Raw genomic sequence first — 10,000 nt, 5'->3', positions numbered from 1 at the left:
TCTCTCTCTCTGTTTCTGTCTCTCTCTATCTTCTTCCCACACTCCCTCGTTCACTATGGGCCTCTCTCTCTATTCTACAATATCCCTCTCTCCTTCCCTCTCTCCCTCCCTCACCACATCCCTTTCTCTCTCTCTCTCTCTCTCTCTCTCTCTCTCCCCATCTTCCCTCCCTCTCTCTCTCTCATCTTCCTGCCACCCGCCAGTCTCCTCATGACTACCAAATGAATTAGTCATTCCCACACCTTGGCAGACGCAGATCTCTGCCAAATCTGCCACTAATTCCATTAATATTCATTAAAAATTAAGCTTAATTGCGTGTCTTTAGGAGGCCCCCGTGGCCCCGGCATGGCCCCGGGCCCCCTGAGGACAGCCGTCTCTGACTTCCACTGGGCCACTCTTCCGTCTTTCACTGGTGCACACGCACACACACACACACACACAAGGATGGGGGGGGGTCTGAGAGAGAAAGAGAGGATGGGAGGTGGGGGGTGGAGGGACAGAGAGAGAGAGGGAGTAGAGGGACAGAGAGAGGGGGGTGTAGAGAGAGAGGGGGGGTAGAGAGAGAGGGGGGGGCTGTAGAGAGAGGGGAGTTAGAGGGACAGAGAGAGAGAGAGGGAGAGAGAGGGGGGGTGTAGAGAGAGCGGGGGTAGAGGGAGATAGAGGGGCTTATGGAGGAGGGAGAGAGAGTGAGGGAGAAAGGCACAGAAAGAGAGAGAGGGTGAGTGGTAGTACAATGGGAATGAGAGAGGAGAAGAGGAGGAGAAAGAGAGAGGGTGGGTAGGATGGAAGGAGGGAGAGAGAGAGAGAGAGAGAGAAAGAAAGGGAGAGCGCAGCAGATAAGAAGCAAACACAGTACTATATGTCACACATGAGATGCTGGGGGGAGATGGAGACACTACAGAGATAGTGTGACACTTCCAAAAGCCAAGCTGTGTTGAATCACACAGTGGCAAGCTGATGGATCCTCTCATCTAGGCTTCAGAGGATCTGTGTGTGTGTGTGTGTGTGTGTGTGTGTGTGTGAGAGAGAGAGAGAGAGAGAGAGAGAGAGAGTGTGTGTGAGAGAGAGAGAGAGAGAGAGAGAGAGAGAGAGAGAATGCCTGCTCCTATGTGTTTTTGTGTTTTTTTGTGTGTACTGCATGTGTGCACGTGTAAGTTCATACTGTGTGTGTGTGAATGTGTGTGGTGTGTGTGTGTGTGTGCCTTGCGCCTTCTCGCATGTCTTCATACACCGCTCTCTGTTCCTCCCATGACTATTCTCCTGGGGGACTTTTTGTTATTTATTTTTAGCTTTCGCGCCGCGGCCAGAGGATGGCGTTTCAAAACGCGAACGGGGACGCGTGTGCACCCATCGTCTCGCCGCATCAGAGCGGCGACGGAGGGGGCGCGGGGTCGGGCTCATGTCTCCCCCGTCCCCTACGTCATTATCGGGGATAACAATGGCGTTTCAGATCGGCGAGGCTGTAATTGAAGCAATCAGCGGTATTCCGGGAGGGAGGTGCAGGAGTTGCCGGGCAGAACTGCTGGCGTGTTTTTTGAAGGGGGAATCAGGGAAATCAGCCGGGCCCTGCGTTAAGTGTGCTGACGTCTGAAATGGCACGTAGCCTACGTGCTGAAAAGACAAAAGACCGGCGGGAATTACTGACGCAGACGCCCGCTGGATCTTTTGTTCAGACTGAGGATCTTGTGATACACGAGACATTTGGCGTGACATTAGGATCAGTGTGAAGACATAGTGAGCCTCCTATTATAAAGCGGGTAGGTCAAATCAAGCAATCTGATTGGCTGAGAGACATTCAAAACCGTGCTACATAGCATGACCTGTTTGCCTGGATGTGTTTTGATATATCACTGGGCAGGGCAACATAACGGTTTTCCGAGAGTTTGTTAGCCTACAATTAATTTGTCAATAATTACTGCAGCCTTGCTAGCTAGAAAACACAAGATGTTCAGTGTAAACTTTGATGTTTTCGGTGGCATGAGCTTTGACGAGTGGTTCGACAGCGAAGATGACAATTCAGGTGGACGTCATGCTCCCCTAGTCAAAAAAGTCATCACCTGTGAAATGACACCTATGAAAAAAACAGCAGCAAACAGTGGGCGCTAAATTGCTTCACCAGCTTGTGTGAGGAGAAACAAATCTATGGACTTCAAGTGAATCAAATGAAGCGCTGCGACATTTCTACAGCACTGTCCGCAATGGAAAGGGTGAGCGCCATGGAATCAGCAGTCCTATCAGCCTGCGTTCGGGACTGAACAGATTCATTGGTGATCCACCGCCGAGCCTGTGCTGGGGCCTAATGAAGGACGCTCACGTCTTCTAACAAAGTGTTTGTTGGAGTTGTGAAAACTCTCAGAAAACGGAGACGTGACCAAGCCGAACAGCGCACCTTCATATCGGCCAGCGACTTAACCACCATCAAGGCATCGCTGGATCCCACCACACCCGGGGGTCTTGTTTGGTTTGACGTTCAGCTTCGCTTTGGACGTCGAGGGAAAGAGGGAAATCGCCAGCTCACTCCAGACTCATTTGCGGTATTTCGGGACGAGAATGGGTCGAAATATGCGAGAATGACATTTAACGAGGACACAAAAAAATCATAAAGATCCCCGAGAGCGCAAGAAGGACAGTCGGCGTGGGGATATGTCCTCCCTGCCAGGAAAACCCCTGCTATCCTGTCGCCTCCTTGTAGAAAGAGATGTCTCTTCTACCCTCCAACCCACCTGCCTTTTACCTTCACCCGAAGAGAAACGCTACCGAAGAAATGTGCTAGATCTATACCTTTTCTTAACAAGTCAGCTAACTACTGTAGGCCTATTGCATTCAATGTGGATAGTTTGCGTTGTTATCTACCAAGCATGCAACAATGTCACATTTGTGTCTGTTACAGGTACAGAATGGAGCCGATGGGCGTTAACGATCTCGCGACTATGTTGCTGGGGATCTGTACGGCGGTCGGCACCAATCACTGCCTCCGCAGCACCCTGTCCACCAATCACTGCCTCCGCAGCACCCTGTACACCAATCACTGCCTCCGCAGCACCTGTCCACCAATCACTGCCTCCGCAGCACCCTGTCCACCAATCACTGCCTCCGCAGCACCTGTCCACCAATCACTGCCTCCGCAGCACCCTGTACACCAATCACTGCCTCCGCAGCACCTGTCCACCAATCACTGCCTCCGCAGCACCCTGTACACCAATCACTGCCTCCGCAGCACCCTGTACCCCATTCACTGCCTCCGCAGCACCCTTTCCACCAATCACTGCCTCCGCAGCACCCTTTCCACCAATCACTGCCTCCGCAGCAGCACCAGGAAGCGCTGGAGTGACATTCTCGCCGGATGAAGCAGCAACACCGACGTTACGCCGCCAAAGAGGGCGAGAGCGGCCGGCGGTGATGTCAGCTTAGTGCATGACACGAGAAATGTTTTTTGTGGATGCACAATAAATGGCAATGTCCAAATTAGCATTAACAAAAGCAAACGTAATATTATCTGTTAGCAACAGCCACATGTAGGCTGATGTTCCTAATGTTGTTTCTGTTGCATGGCAACCGACTGCCGGATTCACTGAAATGAAAATTAATTAATTGTTAATTAAAATGTTCTTTATTTAAAGCGTGCCATTGTTCTTATTTATTATGTATTATTTGGCAACCGTTTTTAACTTTCACAATATACAGTAGCACCGTCTCTTCTACCTTATTGCTTAAATGACATATTGAAATAGACATTGATTAGACTGTTCTTTCTGTGCTGAACACTGAGGTCTATGAAGGCGACGATTCTGGTCGGGCTGGGATTACGTGGTGTGTGTGTGTGTGTGCGTGTGTGTTCCTGTCTGCCACATAGACTAGTGTCCGGCAGGGATCTCTCCACTTCAGGCCTATCTTAATTGATCCATTTGTACAGGACCGTTCTACCACAATGTCCCTCAGATTGGATTCTCACCACAGCAATCCCCTGACCTTTATCACAAAGCAGGTTCAAGAGTGGACGAGCACCCCTCCAGAGAGGGCGTGCACACACACACACACACACACACACACACACACACACACACACACACACACAAGCCGCACACACATTCACACAAACACGCGGTCCAGTCTGTGATATTTCCTATCAGTATTTCTCGTTCCCCAGTGAGCAATTGTCATGTAGGTACCTCATTGGCATCGCTTCAAACTACTCTAAAGATAAGTTCAAACGAGACTCAGACCTGTTACACACACGCACGCACACAGACACACACGCGTTATCATGTCCCTTTCAGCACAATCCCTTACATCCCTCATTATGTCCTGTGACCATGGCTGTTCATGGTCTAACAGGACAAACATTAAACCAAACGCGGCTAACAAGCACCGTTTCCAACACACACTCCTTCTTTTGTTCAAGGCTAGAGAGAACAATGGCTCTGCTGGCAATGCTCATCTCCACTGTCTAAAATTCTATGTGTGGCAATGTATCTCTTTAAAACTGTGTTTCTGGGAATAAACGTAGTGGCATTTCTAACAAATGCTGGCTAAATGAGGCCCCTAGGGTGCTGTGCGCTAACTGCTAGCCCACTCTGAGCCATTACGGCTGTCCTAACCGTTCCAAAACACCTCTTCACTTCCCATTTGCATTTGAATTGCAGCACAGTACAAAAACAACACAAATTAAAAGAAAAAGCGGCAGTATCCAGTCATGCAATTAGCAAGTGCCAGTCAATGCTGAGGTAAAAAAAAAAAAAAAAGATAAACCCACCAAATTAACTAAATACACATTTCCATGCATACACCTCAGAAAATTAAAAAGAAGAAAAATTAAAATAAATATCTAGCTAACCCCCCCCCCCCGCCCCCTCCCACTCATCGGGCTTAAGTGCTCATCGGTGTCAGCCAATGGGAACGCGGCGACGGTTGCCGTGGAGCTGGCGCCTGGCGATACATGGGGACGTTTAGAGGACTGCGATAAACTATGCCATTTAAAAGGTTATGACAATTAAAGCAGCTCCCCGCAAATGACGCCAGCCAGACCTTTAGCACGGATGGGTCCGCTCTTATCGCCCTGCGCCGGGCTCTCTCTCTCTGCCATATGCCCTCTATTTCCACAGCCCCCCCCCCTCTCTCTCTCTCTCTCCTTCCCTCCCTCCATCCCTCCCTCCCACCTTCACACCTCCAAACACAGCCACGCCAGCACTTCTATTACCCCGCTAATTAACAGAGTTCTTAGCTAATATTCAAATGTTGACCAATTAATGACATTGAACTTTAAATGGCCCTGTATCTACCCCCCAAAGCCAACCTCTTTTTCCCTTCTACCCCCCCCCCCCCCCTTCCCCCATCTGTTGCCGTGGTCGCGCTGCTATCGGCGGGCCGTGATTAAAGCGGGCGGCGGCGGCCGGTAGCCGCGGCGATAAAGCCGGGGGTAAGTTGGCAAATGGGACGGCGTTTTAATTAACCTTGTGTCATTAGGAGAGAGACGGGGGGGGGTGGGGGGGGGGAGGAGCTAAACGGAGCCAGCCGGGGTGACAGGCTCGGCAGATAGACACAGCCTGCTGCGGTAGCCACGGGGACGAGGGGACAGGAAGTGGCGTCGCGCTGTAGAGACGACTGCCTGGACCTAGAGCCCTAGAGCACTGCTTCATGCTGGGTCTTATCTCAAATGCCCCCCCCCCCCCCAGTAACAATAAACTGTAATACACAAGCTCAGGTCAAATTTGGCTGGACGGAGGGTTGAAACACTGGGTTTTATACAGCAGCGATGACCTCCGACCCTGGTACAGTATGTCGTGGCATCATCATGCGCAGCTACAGATAAACCGAGGTCTCCGGTCTTCCCTCAATATAGATCACGGTAATCGAGCTTGTCTCGTCCAATCAGCTGAGACTAGCCCGGGCAGCAGCAGCAGCAGCGCTGCTCCACAGAAGCCCGTGGTCGAGAGGCGACAGGAAACAGTTAGAGCTAATAGAGGGACTGGCCGGAGAGATCCGTTTCACAGAGGAAGGGGATCGGCTGGGAGAATTAGGGGTCATAAAGAGCGGCAGGCTTCCTGGTTTGAAGACGGGCCAGTTAAAAAGGCCCGAGCGCTTGTGTAAAAGCGGGGATGATCGACCTCAAAAATATCCCGTTTCTACATTTAGCCGCCTGGAAGGTTTCAAGATGAATGGCGGGGGGGGAGAAGTCCCGTTCACCTCGACGTGAACTCCCATATTTGTTTGTGTGAAAGATGACGCGCCTGTCACTGCTTGGGTATAACAAAGCCTTATCTCTCGGGGGTCTTCCAGATGGCCCTCCCCGGTAGCGGGGGAGCGTAGGCGGCGATAGGTAGCGTCCCCAGAGCGCCGCGGACACACTGGGAACTCCTCCAACAAGATGTGGGCCTCAGATACCAACCCTGACCTGGCAGTCTCATTCACATCGCCAGCAAGCTACCGCCACAGATAAGAGGATGTCAAGGCTTAACGGGAGAGGTGTCTATCGCTCGGGGGGCAGGCGCACACGCACACACACACACACACACACTGAGGCACATGCACACACACAATCAAACACACACTGTGGGAGACAGAGGTAAGTGTCAAGGTGCTTCAACTAATCAAAGCTAACCGTCAGACTGAGACTGAAAAACAGACTGTGAGAGACAGAAACAGAGGGAGGGAGGGAGGAGAGAGAGAGAGAGAGAGAGAGAGAGAGAGAGAGAGAGAGAGAGAGAGAGAGAGAGAGAGAGAGAGGTGGAAAATGGGTTCACCCTATGAGCTGACACAGTCCCAACCTTGGAAATATCACAACAATCAGTGGGTCAGACACAGACACAGAAATGGACGACATCATCTCTAGATTTCATAGCCTGATAGGCCGGAAAGCTCGCCGGCTCGTCCCACAATCAACAGGGTCACGACACGCAGCCCACTCAAGGAAAGGACACGTTTTAGCTTCGCGGTGTCACAGAAAAGGGATGACTGTTGTGTGCGTTTCCCAGCAAATACAGTATCAGAGCGCCTCTGCGGCTCAATCAGTTGGAGGATGTCCTTTCACCTTGGCTAATGGAGTGGGATGAGTAACTCCAGATATACCCAGGAGAAGACACTACTCATCCTGGCTTCCACTGTGAAACGAGGGGGGGGGGGGGGTCACAAACAGGGCCAAACCGCAATGACGTCCTTATATGGTTGCGTGTGTGTGCGCGCGCGTGTGTGTTCTTGTGCGTTTTTTTGCGTTCGTCAGTGTAGAAGGTAGCGACGATTTGCGAGCTGAAAAAAGGGTCAAACGAGGCGGCCTTTTCCTCGGATTCAGAGTTGGAATGAGACGCGCTGCGACGCAGACGGGGGTGAACTACTCTTTTCTTACACGCCTAATAAATTTCCCACCGCCTGCGCTGAAACCCAAATCACTGTGTGTGTGTGTGTGTGTGTGTGTGTGTGTGTGTGTGTGTGTGTGTGTGTGTGTGTGCGAGCGAGCAGTCCTCTGGGCCAGGGTCTTCTCTCTGAACTAGCAGTACGGTGTTACTGGATACGGACAGCAGGCTGGACTCAGCTAGCAGCCGGGCCAGGGCGGAGTCAGGACCAGGACCAGGATGAGGACTCAGGAGCTCGCTGGGGCATTAGGCCATTTGAGGAGATGGGACAAAGGGAGGGGTGATGGAAGAGGGAGAGAGGATGGAGGAGGAGGAGAGAAAGAGAGAGAGAGAGAGAGAGAGAGAGAGATGTATATACAGTAAATGTAGGGAGAGAGATAAGAAGGAATGAGCAATAACGTTCAGCTGGACTGGAGACAGGCAGAGGAGGAGGAGGGAGCAGAAGGGAAAAAAGTCAGAGAGAAGAGAGAGAGAAGACAGAGAGATTGGGAGTGAGAGGGAGAGAGAGAAGAGAGATAGGGGGAGAGAGAGAGGGAGAGAGAGAAAATAAAGAGACAGAGACGGAGGGAGAGAAAGATGTACAGAAACAGAGGAACAGAGAGATAAGAAGGAATGAGCAATAGTGGAGTGCTGGCCTGGAGACAGGCAGAGGAGGTGGGAGCAGAAAGAGAGAGAGAGAGAGAGAGAGAGAGAGAGAGAGAGAGAGAGAGAGAGAAGGCGCTAACCTCCCGGCCAGCTTGAGAAAGCCTCAACTGGATTGTGTAATCCAAAATATTTTGGCCACAGCCAAAGTTGTAAGAGGAGGAGGAACACGTCCAATCCTCTATCTGACAGAAAGCATTCTTAACACAGCCTGTGGAGTACATGAACTCTGATTCCCACAAAACCACTCTCCCAGTGCCAGGCAATCACAGCGGCTGCAGGGCCTTGTATCTCTCTTTCCATGCAGGCGTAGACCAACTGGTCCCTTCACCCCCCCTCTCTTCTCCTCTCGCTATCTACTACCCCTCCTCCTGCTCTCTCTGTCCTGATTCCTCTCCTCCGCCACTCTCTCTCCCTCTCTCCCTCCCTCTCTCTCTCTCTCCCTCCCTCCCTCCCTCCCTCTCCCTCTCTCTCTCTCCCTCTCTCCCTCCCTCTCTGCCTCCCCCTCTCTCTCTCTCTCCCTCTCTCTCTCCCATCCCGTGGTACTATCCTCCCCCGTTCCATTTCCTAGTACAGTTGTGTTGTGTAACTTGTGTTGCACTGTGTTGTGTTGTGCTGTGTTGCACTGTGTTGTGTTGTGCTGTGTTGTGTTGCACTGTGTTGTGCTGTGTTGTGTTGTGCTGTACTGTACAGTGTTGTGTTGTACTGTGTTGTATTGTTCTGTACAGTGTTGTGTTGTGTTGTACTGTACTGTGTTGTGTTGTGTTGTGTTGTTCTGTGTTGTGTTGTTCTGTGTTATGTTGTTCTGTGTTGTGTTGTTCTGTGTTGTGTTGTTCTGTGTTGTGTTGTGTTCTGTGTTGTTCTGTGTTGTTCTGTGTTGTGTTGAGTTGTGTTGCTCTGTGTTGTGTTGTGTTGTTATGTGCTGTGTTGTTCTGTTGTGTTGTACTGTGTTGTGTTGTTCTATGTTGTTCTGTGTTGTGTTGAGTTGTGTTGTTCTGTGTTGTTCTGTGTTGTGTTGAGTTGTGTTGTTCTGTGTTGTGTTGTTCTATGTTGTTCTGTGTTGTGTTGAGTTGTGTTGTGTTGTGTTGTGTTGTGTTGAGTTGTTCTGTGTTGTGTTGAGTTGTGTTGTGTTGTGTTGTTCTGTGTTGTTCTGTGTTGTGTTGTTCTGTGTTGTGTTGTGTTGTTCTGTGTTGTGTTGAGTTGTGTTGTGTTGAGTTGTGTTGTTCTGTGTTGTGTTGTGTTGTGTTGTTCTGTGTTGTGTTGTTATATGTTGTGTTGAGTTGTGTTGTGTTGTGTTGTTCTGTGTTGTGTTGTGTTGTTATGCGTTGAGTTGTGTTGTGTTGAGTTATGTTGTGTTGTTCTGTGTTGTGTTCTGTTGTGTTGTGTTGTTCTGATTTGTGTTGAGTTGTGTTGTTCTGTGTTGTGTTGTTCTGTGTTGTTCTGTGTTGTGTTGTTCTGTGTTGAGTTGTGTTGTTCTGTGTTGTGTTGAGTTGTGTTGTTCTGTGTTGTGTTGTTCTGTGTTGTGTTGTGTTGTGTTGTGTTGAGTTGTGTTGTGTTGTTCTGTGTTGTGTTGTTCTGTGTTGTGTTGTGTTGAGTTGTTCTGTGTTGTGTTGAGTTGAGTTGTGTTGTTCTGTGTTGTGTTCTTCTGTGTTGTGTTGTTCTGTGTTGTGTTGTGTTGTTCTGTGTTGTGTTGTGTTGTGTTGTGTTGAGTTGTGTTGTGTTGTTCTGTGCTGTGTTGTGTTGAGTTGTGTTGTTCTGTGTTGTGTTGTTCTGTGTTGTGTTGTGTTGTGTTGAGTTGTGTTGTTCTGTGTTGAGTTGTGTTGTGTTGTGTTGTTCTGTGTTGTGTTGTTCTGTGTTGTGTTGTGTTGTGTTGTGTTGTGTTGTGTTGTGTTGTGTTGTTCTGTGTTGTGTTGAGTTGTGTTGAGTTGTGTTGTTCTGTGTTGTGTTGAGTTGAGTTGTGTTGTGTTGTTCTGTGTTGTGTTGTTCTGTGTTGTGTTGTTCTGTGTTGTGTT

At 49.9% G+C, this 10,000-nt stretch overlaps 1 protein-coding gene across 1 annotated transcript in view; it reads right to left on the bottom strand.

The window, feature by feature from the left end:
- LOC311308659 (AT-rich interactive domain-containing protein 1B-like) overlaps window positions 1-10,000 on the bottom strand; it is a gene marked incomplete at both ends in the record, with an annotated part of 129,714 nt that overhangs the window by 86,512 nt on the left and 33,202 nt on the right. The window lies entirely within an intron of this gene.

The sequence above is a fragment of the Borostomias antarcticus genome (genome assembly GCF_949987555.1).
Source record: "Borostomias antarcticus genome assembly, chromosome: 5".
Lineage (NCBI taxonomy): Eukaryota > Metazoa > Chordata > Actinopteri > Stomiiformes > Stomiidae > Borostomias > Borostomias antarcticus.
Note: the sequence above shows the minus strand (reverse complement) of the source record. Positions and strands in the feature narration are given on the sequence as shown.